Source organism: Chionomys nivalis, chromosome 9 (assembly GCF_950005125.1).
Source record: "Chionomys nivalis chromosome 9, mChiNiv1.1, whole genome shotgun sequence".
In the NCBI taxonomy this organism is placed as follows: domain Eukaryota; kingdom Metazoa; phylum Chordata; class Mammalia; order Rodentia; family Cricetidae; genus Chionomys; species Chionomys nivalis.
This window is the reverse complement of record NC_080094.1, coordinates 10,331,812-10,347,048: the sequence shown is the minus strand read 5'-3', so window position 1 is coordinate 10,347,048 and position 15,237 is coordinate 10,331,812.

Below are 15,237 nucleotides of genomic sequence, written 5' to 3'. Positions count from 1 at the left end.
GTGTGGTGGTGGAGGTTTGTGTGTTTGGTTTTTCAAGACAGGGTTGCTCTGTGCAACAATCCTAGCTGTCCTGGAACTCGCTCTTGAAGACCAGGCTGGCCTCAAACATCCACCTGCCTCTGCCTCTTGAGTGCTGGGATTAAAGGTGTGTGCCACCACTGGGTGGTGGTGTGTATTTGTAATTCAAGTGCAGGGAGCCAGATCCCTTGGGCTCACTGGTCAACTAAATTCATCTACTTGGCAAAATCCAGGTCAGTAAAAGACCCTGCTTAAAAAAAAAAAAAAAAAAAAAAAAAAAGAGGAGGAGGAAAGGAAGGAAGGAAGGGAAAAATAAAACCTAAGGAAATGTTGATGGCTCTTGAGGAATGATACTTGAGGCTGTCCTCTGGCTTGTGCACATGAGTGTGCATGCTCAAACACACACATGTACATACACACTGATGTGCACACACTCATGAACACATGAAATAACAAACATGAGAACATACGACAACAGAAGGAAATAACACTGTCCCCAGCTGTCTTCGTTAGGGTTTCCATTGCTGTGAAGAGACACCATGACCAGGGCGACTCTCATAAAGGAAAACATTTAACTGTAGTGTTTCACGTACAGTTTCTGAGGTTCAGTCCATTATCATCATGGTGGAGAGCATGACAGGGTGCAGGCAGACATGGTGCTGGAGAAGGAGCTGCCACATGTTGATATGCTGGCAACAGGAAGTAGTCTGTCTGCTGTGAAACAGTTTGTACACTGTATGTATGTGTTACTCTCATTGGTTAATAAAGAGCTGATTGGCTGATGGCTAGGCAGGACAAGGTTAGGCATGAGAACCAGGTTAAGAGAATGCTGGGAAGAAGGGCAGAGTCGGGAGCCATTGGGCTATGGAGGGCCCTTTTGGCATCACCAGGACCCGGATGAAGTGGATGGATATGTCCTCAGATGCCTCCTCCCATGGCTGCTTCCTCCTGCCCACACGGGAGCCATGTCAGCTTGGTCACCGTCTGCCTCCTCCATTGGTTAGTTATTCTTCTCATTGTGTGACCAAATACCTGAAGAAGCAGCTTAAGGGAGGAATGGTTTAACTTTTTTCTTTCTTTTTTTAAATATCTGTTTTATGTATGAGTGTTTTGCCTACATGTATATATGCATGTGGGTATGTGTATGGTGCCAGTGGAGATCAGAAGAGGACATCAAATTCCTTGGAACTGGAGTTACCGATGGTTGTGAGAGAGTGCTCTTAACTGCTGAGCCATCTCTTCAGCCCCACGGAGGATTTATTCTGACTGACAGTTTGAAAGAGTACAGTCCATGGAGGTGGGCAAGGCACACCTGCAGGAGCACGAGGCATCTGGTCACATGGTATCTGCTCTCAGGAAGCAGAGAGCTGATAGGAAGTGGGCTGGAGATGAGTCAACTGTTAATAGTGCTTATTGCTCTTGCAGAGCCACAGAGTGGCTGTAACTCCAGTTCCAGTGATGTGGGCTGTCCTTCTGTGCATGTGTTGTTTTAACTGGTAGATGAATACAGCTGTTTTGGCCAATGGCTTAGTAGAGTAAAGCCGGGGAAATCCAAAGAGAGAGAGAGAGAGAGAGAGAGAGAGAGAGAGAGAGAGAGAGAGAGAGAGAGAGAGAGTAGGCAGAGTTGAGGAGACTCCATGTGGCTGCCAAAGGAGAAAGACTCTAGAACCTTACCCATAAGCTACAGCCTTGTATATATATTAATAGAAATGGGCTAATTTAAGATGTAAGAGCTAGCTAAAAATATGCCCGAGTCATTGGTCAAAGAGTATTGCAATTTATATAGTTTTTGTGTGATTATTCAGGTCTGGGTGGCTGGAAAACAAAAGAACAATCAGGTTTCCGCTTGCATTGAGGAGCTCCAGTGTCTTCTTCTGGCCTCTGAGGATACCAGGCATGCACACAATGCACACATACTCATAGTGCACACATACACAGAGTACACACATACACACAGTGCACACATACACACAGCGCACACATACTCATAGTGCACACAGACACACAGTGCACACATACACATAGTGCACACATACAGTGTTCACATATACAGTACACACATACACACAGTGCATACATACTCACAGTGTACACATACACAGTGCATACATACACACAGTGCACACATACTCATAGTGCACACATACACACAGTATACACATACACAGTATACATACACACAGTACACACATACACACAGTACACACATACTCATAGTGCACACATACACACAGTACAAACTGGGTTGTTTGAACAACTTCAGTGGGTTCTTGGATATAGGGGCTGACTCCACCTACCTGGTGGCCCTGGAGCCTAGGGACTGATCTTACCTACCTGGTGGCCCTGGGGTCTAGGGACTGATCTTACATACCTGGTGACCCTGGGGTCTAGGGACTGACATTACCTACCTGGTGGCCCTGGGGTCTAGGGCTTATAATCGTTGACTGATGACTCTGGAATGATGGTGACTTTAGGGAGGTGGACAATGGGAACCCACAAAGGATGTGGTTGTGGTGTGGGCTCCAGGATGGTTTGCACGGGAAACGCCAACTCCCATTGAGTTGGCTTCTGTCTGCACTGCCTGGCTAACCTCTCTGAGTCTGCAAGGTCCCAAGATCTCAAAGATGAAAACTGTGAAAAATACATAGAGGCTGAGGCAGGAGGATCACAAGTTTAATGACTGCCTGGCCTACAAGTGGGTTCAAGGCCAGCCTGATCAAGAATTGAGACCCTGTCTCAAAATAAAAATATCAAAAGGGGCTTGGTGAGATGGTGCAGAAGAGGCTTTCTGCCAGGCCTGGCCACCTGAGTTCAATCTCCAGGGTACACACGGCATGGGGGAACCGACTGTCACAAGCTGTGCTCTGACTTTAACACAGGTGTAACAATCACATACACACAGCCGGTTGTGGTAGCTTCAATCCCAGCACTCAGGAGGCAGTGGCAAGTGGATGTCTGTGAGTTCAAGGCTAGCCTGGTCTACAGACTGAGTTCCAGGACATCCAGGGCTACACAGTGAGACCCTGTCTCAAAAAATTGAAATGAGCCCCCAAAACAACAGCTTGTTTGTTTTGCCCACTGGTGATCCCAACACTAGGGAGGCACTGGCAGAGGCGGGGGGTAGAGACTTTACTGCAAAACAAAGAAACAGAGGTTGCTCCCTTCAGTTTCCCAAGGAAAAACAAGGCTACAAATGCTGGGTCACAGACATTCTCTGTGGCAGCTCTGCTCCAGCTGCTTCAGACCCCAAACTGGGCCTCAGTTTCCCCCAGTTTTATCCCCAGTTTTTCGGAGCACAATCTTTCTTTGCCGTCGGGACTCATATACGCCAAGTCTCCTGGTGAGTGCCACCTTGATGCCGTGGATGCCCCAAGGCTTCTTCCTGGGGTCACTAGGTCTGAGGGGCTCCACCTGTCACTGCCATTCACTTCATTCACCGTCAGGAAAAGCTGACACTTGTGGGTGACAGTGGCTCTCACATCCCTTGGCACCAAACTCTCTTGTCATCTTAATACTGTAGAAATGGTGCCCACTGTAGCCAGGAGCATCGGGTGAGAGGGGGTGATGGCAAATGCTTTCTGTAGGTGTCAAAGCCACCAAGCCACCTCCAGGCAAGGCACAAGACGAGGGAACGTAAGAGACACATGTCTGGGCAGCTGTCGAGGGGACAATTCCTGCTCAGGAAGACTGGCAGATTCAGGGCGACTTTGGGCGGTCTAACAGACTTCACCCTTTGTGGTCTCCCTCCTCATTTGCTGTGGCAGTTTCTGAAGGAGCTAGGCAGGCAGCAGCTGTGGTCAGAAGCCTAGGAGTGTCCTGAATCAGGTGGGTGGGGGGCTGGCAGGAGCCTGGTCACTGTGTATCTATCCTATGCCAATGTGCCCAGGGTGTACCCCACCATTTCTAAAGTAGCTCACCTGCTTTCCCTCGAATCTCATCTGGGCACAGTTTCTGCCTGTCCAGCACTTGGAGACCAAGATTGAACTTAAGGCCTTGTCTATATTAGGCAAGTGCTCCACCGCTTACCACACATCCCAACTTCAAGCCCAAAGATATGCTTTATTTATTTATTTATTTGAGTTTTTTTTTTTAAATTTTATGTTTGGATATTTTGCTTGCATGTATATCTGTGTACCATGTTTATACCTGGTGCCAGCAGAGGGCAGAAGAAATAATTGTGTCCTCTGGGACTGGAGGTACAGATGGTTGTGAGCCACTATGTGGGTGCTGGGAAATGAACCTACATCCTTTGCGAGAACAACCAGTGCTCATAACTACTGAGCTATGTCTCTGGCCCTCTACTTTTCTGAGACAGGATCTTCCTGTGGCCCAGGTCGGCCTTGAATTTGATGTGTAGTTGAAGACAACTGTCAACTCCCCATCTTCTACTTGCTCGTGCTGGCCTGCGGTATCATATCATCCCTCCTTAAAAAGGGATATTTGAAAAGATAAACTCTGCCATGAGGTGTGAGAGTGACGGTCAAGTTGGATGCAGAGAGAGTTGGGGCTGGTTTTCTGCTGGGTACCAGGTATGAAACAGTAAACAAGGAAGAAGCAAATGGAGCAAGGAAGGGCAGGGTGGGCAGATTGGTAGCATCTGTTGTCAGGGGTGACAGCCTCCAGAGGTGATATTCGAAGAACTGTCTGGGCATGGAGAAGCATCAGGCTGCTGTGGGATGTTTTATTCTTTTGACTAACTTAAGGGGCCCGCCACCCAGCTCCCAAATAAATCACACACGAATGCTTATTCTTGGTTATGAATGCCTGGCCTTAGTTGGGCTTGTTTCTTGCCAGTTTGTCTTATTTTAAATTATCCCGACTGCGTTTTGCCTCTGGGTTTTATCGTTCTCTATGTCTTCTGTATACCTTTCTTTACTTCTTTCTCTGTGGCTTGTTGTGTAGCTGGGTGGCTGGCCCCTGATATCTTTCCTCTCCTTGTCTTCTTGTTCCTCGTTCCTTATTCTCCCAGATTTCTCCTTCTGTTTTTCCTCTCTGCCTGCCAGCCCCGCCTACTCTTGCTCCTGCCTCGCTATTGGCCGTTCAGCTCTTTATTAGGACCATCAGGTGTTTTAGACAGACACAGTAACACAGCCTCACAGAGGTAAACAAACGCAGCATAAACAAAAGTCACACACCTGAAAATAATATCCCCCAACTTTGAGCCCCTGCAGAGCTATGAAAGCTTGCACAGGTCCTAGTTTGGGGGCTAACTTCTAAGTGGAGGTAGGAACAGGTTAGAAGGAAGCCAACAGTGGATGTAGAATGCTCGTGAGTGATGGCCCAACTGTCCCCTGCCCATGCAGAAGGACACACACACACAAAAACCCACAGGAAATAAAGAGCTGCAGAGAGGACATCTCCCAGATGTGCAAGTGTGTGTACACTTAAACTGGGTGTGGTGTGCACACCTGGAATTGCAGTATAGGGACGTGGGGGCAGGAAGATCAGAAGTCCAAGGTCACTGCTCCAACTTGTAGTGAGTTTTAGGCTAGTCTGGACTACATGAGATGCTCTCTGAAGAATAGAAACAAGCCAGGTGGTGGTGGTGCATGCCTTTAATCTCAGCACTCAGGAGGCAGAGACAGGAAAATCTTTGAGGCCAGCCTGGTCTACAGAGAGTCCCAGGGCTGCACAGAGAAACCCTGTTGCAAGCCAAACCAAACCAAACCAAACCAAACCAAACCAGCCTCTATGCTTTTAAGGCAGTGTGTGGAATCTTGGCTATTTACATCCTGATCCGAGTTGTAACTTTGAAAACAACCAGTAGGTGGCAGTAAAGTGCAAGGAATGAACTTGTCTCAATGGCTCGGCAGGGAAAGCCAGTGAACTTCAGACTAGTCCTTGTCCAGGTCCATTAGTATATATGCGCTAAAGAGAGGGGCACAGGAACATGCATGTAAATCAAAATAGATCACAGAAGATGTTTTAGTTTGGGTTTCTAGTGCTGCGACAAAACACCATGACCGTAAAGCAATTGGGGAGGAAAGGGTTTATTTAGCTTATACTTCCACATCACAGTCCTTCACTGAAGGAAGTCAGGACAGGAACTCAAACAGGGCAGGCACTTGGAGGCTGGAACTGATGTAGAGGCCATGGAGGGGGCTGCTGATTGACTTGCTTCCCATGGCTTGCTCAGCCTGCTTTCTTATAAAATCCAGGACCACCAGACCAGGGATGCACTACCCACTATGAGATGGACCCTCCTCCATCAATCACTAATTAAGAAAATGCCCTACAGGCTTGCCTATGGCCTGATATTATGGAGGTATTTTCTTTTCTTTTTCTTTTTTTAGTTTATTTTTGTTTTATGTACATTGGTGTTTTGCTTCCATGGTTGTTTTTGTGAGGCCGTCAGAAGCCCTGGAACTGGAGTTACAGACAGGTGTGAACCACCATGTGGGTGCTAGCAATTGAACTAAGGACCTCTGGAAGACAGTGCTTTTAACTGCTGAGTCATCTCTCCAGTCCCAGGAGGCATGTCTTAATTAAGGTTCTCTCCTCTCAGATGACTTTAGCTTGTGTCAAGTTGACATAAAACTAGCCAGCACAGCAGCCTGAGGTATATTCACAAGCAAAACCCACCCTCTTTCTGGGATTCTATAAACCAGGGCAAGCACATGTAGTGGCATTTCATTTGTGTTTTAATAAATAAAGCTTGCCTGAAGATCAGAGAGTAAAACAGCCCCACTGGTCAGCCTTACAAACCAGGCAGCAATGACACGCACCTTTAATCCCAGCAGCCATGTTAACTTGCCATAGAAACCAGGCAGTAGTGCAAGCCCTTAACCCCAGAACTAGAGAGGATTATCAGACGGGAGGACACAGCTCTCGGCCTCATTCTGAGATTCCTGGAGGCAGGCTGTCCATTTTCAGACTGAGGTTGAGGTAAGAGCCAGTGACTGGCTGCTTTGCTTTTCTGGTTTTCAGGTTGAACCCCAATTTCTGTCTCTGCGTTTTTGTTAATCGTGCTACAAGCACCAGGAGGCAGAAGAAAGGAGAAACTTTGGATAGGGTCAAGCACCATGGGATCTCATGTACCTGTACTTCCCACTCTGGGGAAGAGTCAGAGGTAGGGAGGGGTGTTTTTCTATTCTAAGAAGGACCACATCAGCTGGACGCCTTTAATCCCAACACTCGGGAGGCAGAGGCAGATGGATCTCTGTGAGTTTGAGGCCAGCCTGGTCTACAAGAGCTAGTTCCAAGACAGGCTCCAAAGCTACAGAGAAGCCCTGCCTCGAACCACCCCCCCCCCCAAAAAAAAAAGAGAAGAAGAAGAAGAAGAAGAAGAAGAAGAAGAAGAAGAAGAAGAAGAAGAAGAAGAAGAAGAAGAAGAAGAAGAACCACATCCCAGAAGCCACACAGACAGGACCACAGCCGAAACAAGTGTACTGAACCTGGGGGTTGCTGAGAGGCTGTTGAGACTCAGCTGTACCTGTGGCTGCTGGTGGCAGACACTTGATTTTGTTATTGTTTTGGACAGATCTCAGAATGGCTAGGAACTAACTATGTAGCCCAGGCTGGCCTCAAACTCTCAGCAATTCTCCTGCCTCAGCTTCATGAGTGCTGGGAATCTAGACACATGCCACCATGGGCAGAAATCTCCTCTTCCTCTTTGACGGTCTCTATTCTCTTCCCTCTCTGTTTTTTTCCCCCCTCACTCTCCCTGTTCTTTTTGTCTTGTAGTGAGCAGCTTTGCTCGCCCCTCCCCACCCCTGCTGCCTTTCTGGCCATGGCTTTACAACAGGCTCTAGGTGACAGGCCAAGTAACATAGATGGAAACTTCTGAAATCATGACCGAGAGAGAACTTTCCTCCTCCAGGCTGATCTTTTGAGGGGTTTGGTCGTGAGAAGCCGACTCACATGGTGAGGAAGAGCACTCCAAACTGGGACTGTGTACCTAGTGGTCTGGCCAGAAGAGACCCCCCTCAGCCTCAGCGATGGCTTCCTGTTTCTAATTGCCTGACTCCAAGCACTCAGGAGCTGGCTCTAACCTGTGCTGGTCTCCGCTTTGAACCAGGCATGATGGTTGTACCTGGAGAGCCGGGTGTCCTCGCCTGCTTTCTGTTGTTATAAAATTCCCCGAGGCTGGGTCTTACATCATGAAAAGAAATGATTTGACTCAGAGTTCTAGAGGTTCAGGGCATGGTGGCAGCGCGTGCTGTGCCCAGGGGAGAGCCCCTTGGCTAGGCCACATCTTGGTGAGTGGTTGGCATTATGCTGGTGGTTGTATGTGGAAGAGAGGGGGATCACGTGTGAGGAGGTCAGAGGGGGGTGGGACCGGCCTGCTCTTTCTAACAGTTCACTCTCCTTGGATAAGAATGGGGTCTCATGAGAACTGCTGTCATCCCTGCCAAGGGAAGATTCCATGACCTATACCCTCCTTTTAGATCCTGTTGCTTCCCAACACGGCTGCTCTGGAAATCCCGCTTCCTGTCCATCAGTCCTTGGGGAATAAGCAGCATCCAGACAGCATTCTCTACCCCAGGAGAAGTGACCTTTGGGGACTGCACTGCTTAGGCACCCTGCTTTGGTTCTGCTGGGTCTGTGAAGGGGGAAGGGCAGCCACAGAGGGGACTAATGGCTTTCTTCCGGTTCTCTCCTTGTTCCTGGGCACAACGGTTTTCTTTCCTTCCTGCCAGGCAGGCGTGTGAGTCAGTTAAAGTCTTCATTCTGATCCAGGAGAATTCCTTTAAATACCAGGCCTTTACGCTTAGTGCAATACCAACCTCTCTCCACAGAGGGCAACAGAAAGACACTGTGGGCTCTACGGGGGTTTTATCCCTTACCTGCTTTCTGACCGCAGCTCCGGGCTCTCTGCCATTGGCTCAGGGCTGGGCAGGCAGTGTCCAGACACAGCAAATTCCGGGGATTATATATGTAGCAGTTATCTTAGTTCTTGGGCTTTCCTGTCGGAGTTTGTCTTGAGAAGATGAGAGTCTGGGCCTGTGGCAACCACGTTGTCACCATGGAGGGGAGAGTCTGGAGCGGGCAGCAATCACCACGGGGAATGTTAGAGTGAGATGAATATAAGAGGAACTATACAATAGAAAGGACTCCGCAGGGCATAGTGCGGCCTGCCCATGTGAGGCTGGCATGGCCCTGGTCTTTACAATCGTATGAACTTAAAGCTGGCTTCTCTTCCAGTTACCTCCCTCCTAGAGCAGTTTTAGTCGGTTTTGGATACTCGGGGACACAGTGGTCCTTCCTAGATGGTGATTTTGGAAAGGATCTCTACTTTTTCAGATGCTTTTCCTGTGCATCTCACGAACTTTCCCTCATGCTCCCACTTGGTCCTTGGTGGGAAGAGGATCAATACCGCTCTTCCTTATTTTTTTTTGGGGAGTCAGGATCTCATTAGCCCAGGATGGCCCCAAACCTGCCACCTCAACCTCTTGATTCCTAGGATTACAAACACACCTTACCCACTACCTCCAGTTTACGCAACGCTGGGAATTAAACCTAGAACTTCATGCATACTAGGTAAGGACTCTGCCAACCAAACTACAGATCTAGCCAATTATCCCTTGTTTTCCAAATGAGAAAAAAACAGTGCTCAGAGGAGTTAAGAAGCGAGCTCAAGGCCACCTAGCTCGTGAGTGACAGGCAGAGGGCCACCCAGCCCTTCATACCACCGTGCTTTGCCTCACACAGGAGAGACAGTCAAGACTCCATGTCTCCTGGGGTCAGAAGGGAGCATCTTGGAAGGAGACCCAAAGCTGGACTCTGACTGTCACCGCGGGGGAAGGAGGATGCAACCTGGAGGCTGAGCAAAGGAGGCAAAGCAGCTTGTCTTTTAAGTGCTAATGAAAAGCTCTCCGGCTGCTTTGCCAAGTCTGCTATTGAGGTGCGAACATGCTATTGGCAATTAGCAGCTGGGGTGCAGGCAGATGGAGCATGTGTGAAAGCCTTCAGGGTGCCATGAAAGCTCAGCTGAAGCAGAACTCCTCCCCCTCCCCGCCTGCCTGCTGGTAGTTGACCAGAGCCAGACCTTCTGCTGTGGCTGTCTGCTCCTTGAGGACAGCTCAGAATGGTGGTGAGGAGCCAGGCGGTGGTGGCGCACGCCTTTAATCCCAGCACTTGGGAGGCAGAGGCAGGCGGATCTCTGGGAGTTCAAGGCCAGCCTGGGCTACAAAGGGAGTTCCAGGACAGGCTCCAAAGCTACAGAGAAACCCTGTCTTGAAAAACCAAAAAAAAAAAAAAAAAAAAAAAGAATGGTGGTGAGGCTGGGCAGTGGTGGTACATGCCTTTAATCCCAGCACTTGGGAGGCAGAGGCAGGCGGATCTCTGTGAGTTCGAGGCCAGCCTTGTCTACAAAGTGAGTTCCAGGACAGGCTCCAAAACCACAGAGAAACCCTGTCTCGAAAAACCAAAAAAAAAAAAAAAAAAAAGAACTGGACTTCATCTGAGCGTGGTGGCTCTTGACTGAGGCAGGAGGATCAGGAGTTCAAGGCTTGTTTTACCAACATAGCAACTTCAAGCTTACGAGAGAGCCAGTTAGAAAACAATACCAATCAACTGAACAAACAGAAAACCCAAAGGAAACAAAACAAAACAACCCCCAAGGATCACGTGCTGTGCTGGTAGCACTTCCCTTGTTCGTTAGTCTCGTCTGTCTGTGAAAGGAATCAGCCTACTTGCTGGTGCGCCTCTGTAGGGAGAGACACCAAACCCACTCTCCTGGTTTCCCTGCTACCTTGCTGGTGTGAGTGTGAGGAAGTAAACCCTGATGAACTGCTTGGGAGACTCTGTGGGTCCTGGGCACACTGGAGTGGGGGGGTCTCCCTCCGAGGCAGAAACTGAAGGTACCAAGCCATTCCTGAGTGAGCACCGTGGTGATGTGGTGATGTGGTTTATCTGTGGTCTCCTCCCGGGAACCCAGAGCAGAGTTGGCATCCCAAAATCAGCTCCACCTCTGCACCAAGCCTGGGACTCATGAATGTTTGTCTCACTGTGGGCTGCCCTGATGGGATGTGCAGGCACCCCCTGGCATCTCTTGGTACAGAGGCCTTCTCTCCTGTGGAGATGGAGAGATGAGGCTCTTGAGAACACATTGTTAGAAGCCCTGGTTCCTTCTCTTCCTTTTTGTTTTAAATCGAAAAAATTTTAAGATATTTTATCTGCATATGAGTGTTTTGCCTGCATGCTTGTATATGTATCAGAAGGTGTTGGATGCCCTGGAATGAATGGTGAGGCACCATGTGGGTGCTGGGGACAGAACTCAACTCCCCTGAGCCCGCTTTCCAGCTCCTAATTTTATTTGTGAAACAGGGTCTCACTTTGTAGCCCTGGCTAGCCTGGGACTCACTACATAGATCAGGTTGGCCTTGAACTCACAGAGGTGTTGGCCCCTAGCCTAGTCACTGGCAGCATCAATCCCCTAGGTGCCTGGGACATATCCAAGGCAGAGAGGAGGCAGAAAGCCTCATCTTTCCACACGGTGTCCCCAGTGGTCCTAAGTGGCTTTCTCTGAGTGGCCACAGGATCATATGTCTTTCTGGTGTCTCCTTTGTGAGGGCAGATGGTCTTACCTCAGCTGGTGCAACCCCCGAACTGACCTGGGATGGACAGGTGGGACTGTTGAGGGACAGAGGGGAGCAGCATCCAGTGAGCAGCAATGTCACAGTCACTGTTCGGCCAGTACAAGCGACAGTGGCCACCCCAGTCTGTCTGTCCCTGCTTCTGTTAGAACCTCGTCCAGGGGACGCATCGCTCTGCAGCAGGGCCACTCCATCACTGTCCCAGCCTGCACTTCTATGACAACGCTGCTGTTGTGCTGGGGACTGGGCGGGTAGGGCCACTCAGGGTGTTGGGGGGAGTCTACTTCTGGTGCCCCCCTCCACTTTATTTCTCTGTGAAATGAAAGCCCTCTCTGGGAGCTCTGCAGGGGACAGGCAGACCACCAGCTGAGGCCAGAGCCTGGCTGCATTCTCACGGGTCTCCCTCCCCTGGAATTCTGTCCCTGGGTGCCTTGGTGGGGGGTCACCACCCCATGTGTGTCATTCCCTTAAACTACCGAATCGAGATGCTTCCTACTGTGTTCTCTCTCTAGCCTGACTTGTCACTGAGGACAGGCGTTCCTCTCTGGGCCCTGTGTACGTGCTGTGTGTGACACAGTCCGAGCTGCAAAGACACCTGACCTCCGGAGCCAGTCCCCTCCTCTCCTCTCCTCTCCTTTTTTTTTTTCTTTTAAGCAAGGCTAGTTGGTGACTTTAAATCTATTTCCAGCCAAGCCCGGACATTTACTTGTCATTTAGGTAAACACTGTGTTCTTTTTTGAAAAGCAAGTTAGGAACTTGGGGGGACACGAGCCCCGCAACATCTGCTCATCCATTTTGACTGGCTATAAAAGGCAGCTGAAGAACAGTGACCCTCGTGGGGTGGAATTCGTCTCCAAGCAGAATCCCCGGGTGACTTGGGAGAGGTTGTTTGCTCAGGTATCCAGCCAGTGCTTTTGGGCCTGGCTCTGGTCCACACAGGGTGCTTCTGGGAAACTCCCTGTCTTCAAGGGGTTGAGCATCAAGGAGGACGGAAGGGTCACAAATAAACAACTGTGTAATATCTTATTTGGTAGCATGACTTTTTTAGAGATGGTTAGGGAGGTGTTTAAAATCCAGGCTTAAGCCGGGCCTGGTCATATAGGCCCATAATCCTAGTGTCACTGGAGGCTGAGGCAGGGGAATCGCAAGTTCAAGGCCCACTTGGACTTTGTGAGACTGTCTGAAGAGGAACGGAAGTGAAGCTCAGGGTAGAGCCTCCGTCTAGTGTGTGTGAGGCCATGGGCTCTGCCATGAAATGTACGAGTACGGGCATGTGAGGACAGCGTGTCAGCCTGCCATGCATGTCATAGGTAGAGAGCGTGTCACTGGAGAGTGGCATGTTCCTCCAGGGGAGGGACACAGAGAGATGCCAGCGGTTAGGAGGCCCAGTCAGGGGCTTTCCCTGTAGTGTCTGTGTGAGGACCAGATGAGGAAGGGCAGGTGGGCAGATGTGGAACTGACTTGCTTGAGGAATCTCAGCAGTCTCTGGGCCAGAGGGACTGTCCCTAACCACCTGGTGCCTGGTTCTAATGCACATGGCACAGGAACTGTGTGCTGGGTGGCTACCCCACCCAGGAAGTGGTTGGGTCAGGGTTCTGGAGGTGGATTTGAAGATGACCGTCTCTGGGGGCTGAGGTCCAGGAAGTGGCGGCTGCGCTTGGTCTTTGATGACTAGAGAAGCAGTTGGTGTAACCAAAATGGAAGAAATGCCCAGAGACAGGATGTGTGTGTGTGTGTGTGTGTGTGTAAGTGTAACACAGGCATGGGCAGGAGTGCCCAGAGATGGGGTGTGTGCATGTGTGTGTGTGTGTGTGTCACAGGCAGGGGCGGGAGTGCCCAGAGATGGGATGTGTGTGTGTGTGTGTGTGTGTGTAAGTGTAACACAGGCATGGGCAGGAGTGCCCAGAGATGGGGTGTGTGCATGTGTGTGTGTATGTGTGTCACAGGCAGGGGCGGGAGTGCCCAGAGATGGGGTGTGTGTGTGTGTGTGTGTCACAGGCAGGGGCGGGCGCGCCAAGCAGGGCTGGGCTCTGAGCAGATGTGAGAGACCTGACAGGTCCCTGGGTTGCAGGGCTGAGGACAGGAAAGAGGAAACAGGGAGGCCGGGGAGGTGGTGCCTGCAACACCTCAGCTGGGAGGTGATGGGTGGACCTGGGAGAGGGTGACAGAAGCAGACAGGACACCTGACGAGGCAAGAGGAAGATAGTGAGAAATGGGGGCAGCATGCAGAGGGTGCTAGGCCTTTTTGCAGGAGAAAGTCAGGGGCCAGGGCCTGATGCCTGTATAAGGTGGCGCCTGAGGAGGCCCAGCAGTGTGTGTGTGTGTGTGTGTATATGGTGTCTGCCCTCAGCCCTCTTCTAGGCTGGTGAAATGACCCCCACCCTTCTCCCGGCTTGAATTGCTGTTGTCTGTATTTCTTGCCACCTCCTCTGTGACTCCTTCTCTGAACACACATCTAAAAATACTTTTTTGAGGCATTAAAACTAAATCCTGGGGCCTCAGGAATGCTGTGTCCCTGAGATACTACCCCAACCCTCTTTGCACTTTGTGATAGAATCTTACAGAGTGTTCCCAGGTTGGTCTTGGAGGTGCTCCTGGAGCCCAGGCAGGCACTGGATAGAAAACGCCTCCATTCCAACCTCTGGAAGTCAGGGTTACAGACTACACAAATCACTTGACTACACATAAGGGGCTGTGTTCTGCCTTCCCCAACCCTAGCACTCTGCGAAGTCACCAGCATCACCAACGGTCAGCTTCTTTTCTGCCAAGTTAGCATATTGACAATTTCTCTTCCTATCACCGTGTGAACCTCACAAAGGCCAGGCCTCGGTTCCTAGTGTGGACTGCATAGAGGTGCTGCTCCGCTGATCCTTCTAGAAGGATGTGGACAGATGCTGTGCCCTCATGGAGTCAGGCTCTGGCTACATAACAGTGTCTCACCTGGGTACATCAGGGCATCAGGACAGGATGGGAGCAAGTGAGGGGGCGGTAAGGTCACCAGGTCACACCAGACCAATGCATTTCTCACCGGGTCTGACCGCAGCTGCCTTGCAGTCCCAGGCCCATGGACAGTGTGTCCCTGGCTAAGAGGACAAAATGCCTGGCCTCTATTCCAGAATAGTTTGTCTCTTAGTTCGGGCCTGAGTTCTCTTTGTGATAACTGGTGGAATCTGGAGCTTCTCACCCTCAGGTAAGGTCCTGGATGGTGGCCAATCTATGCATCAGCTTTCCACACCAGGGCAGAGCTGAATCTGCAAGGTGAGACCTCGGCCAAAGACCCTCAGCTTCTCCACAGACTCCCGGCCCTGTCCTCAGTTTGAGGGTCCCCCTCCCGAACAAGTGGGCATTTCTCTCCTCACTCCGACTCGAGAAGGCCCCCTTTACACCCTGCTCCGTGCATTCCTAGACATTTCTCACAGCCATCTTTGAGGGGGGAAGGGCACCCCACCACTCTGGGGTGCTGCCCTGAAGCAGCTGGGCTGGGACGCCTGCAGGGTCAGGAAAGGTGATGCTAACTAGGAAACCATTCTTTGCAGGTCTGAGCAGGTGACAGAGGAGCTTTGAGGGGGGCCCTCGGGGTTTGAATGGTGTTTCCACTCTGCCTATTTATGGACATGCTATGTGGAGATGGCTGTGTCTCCCCATGAGAAAAGGAGGTGTGTTGGAGGGAGAGGGTACTCCA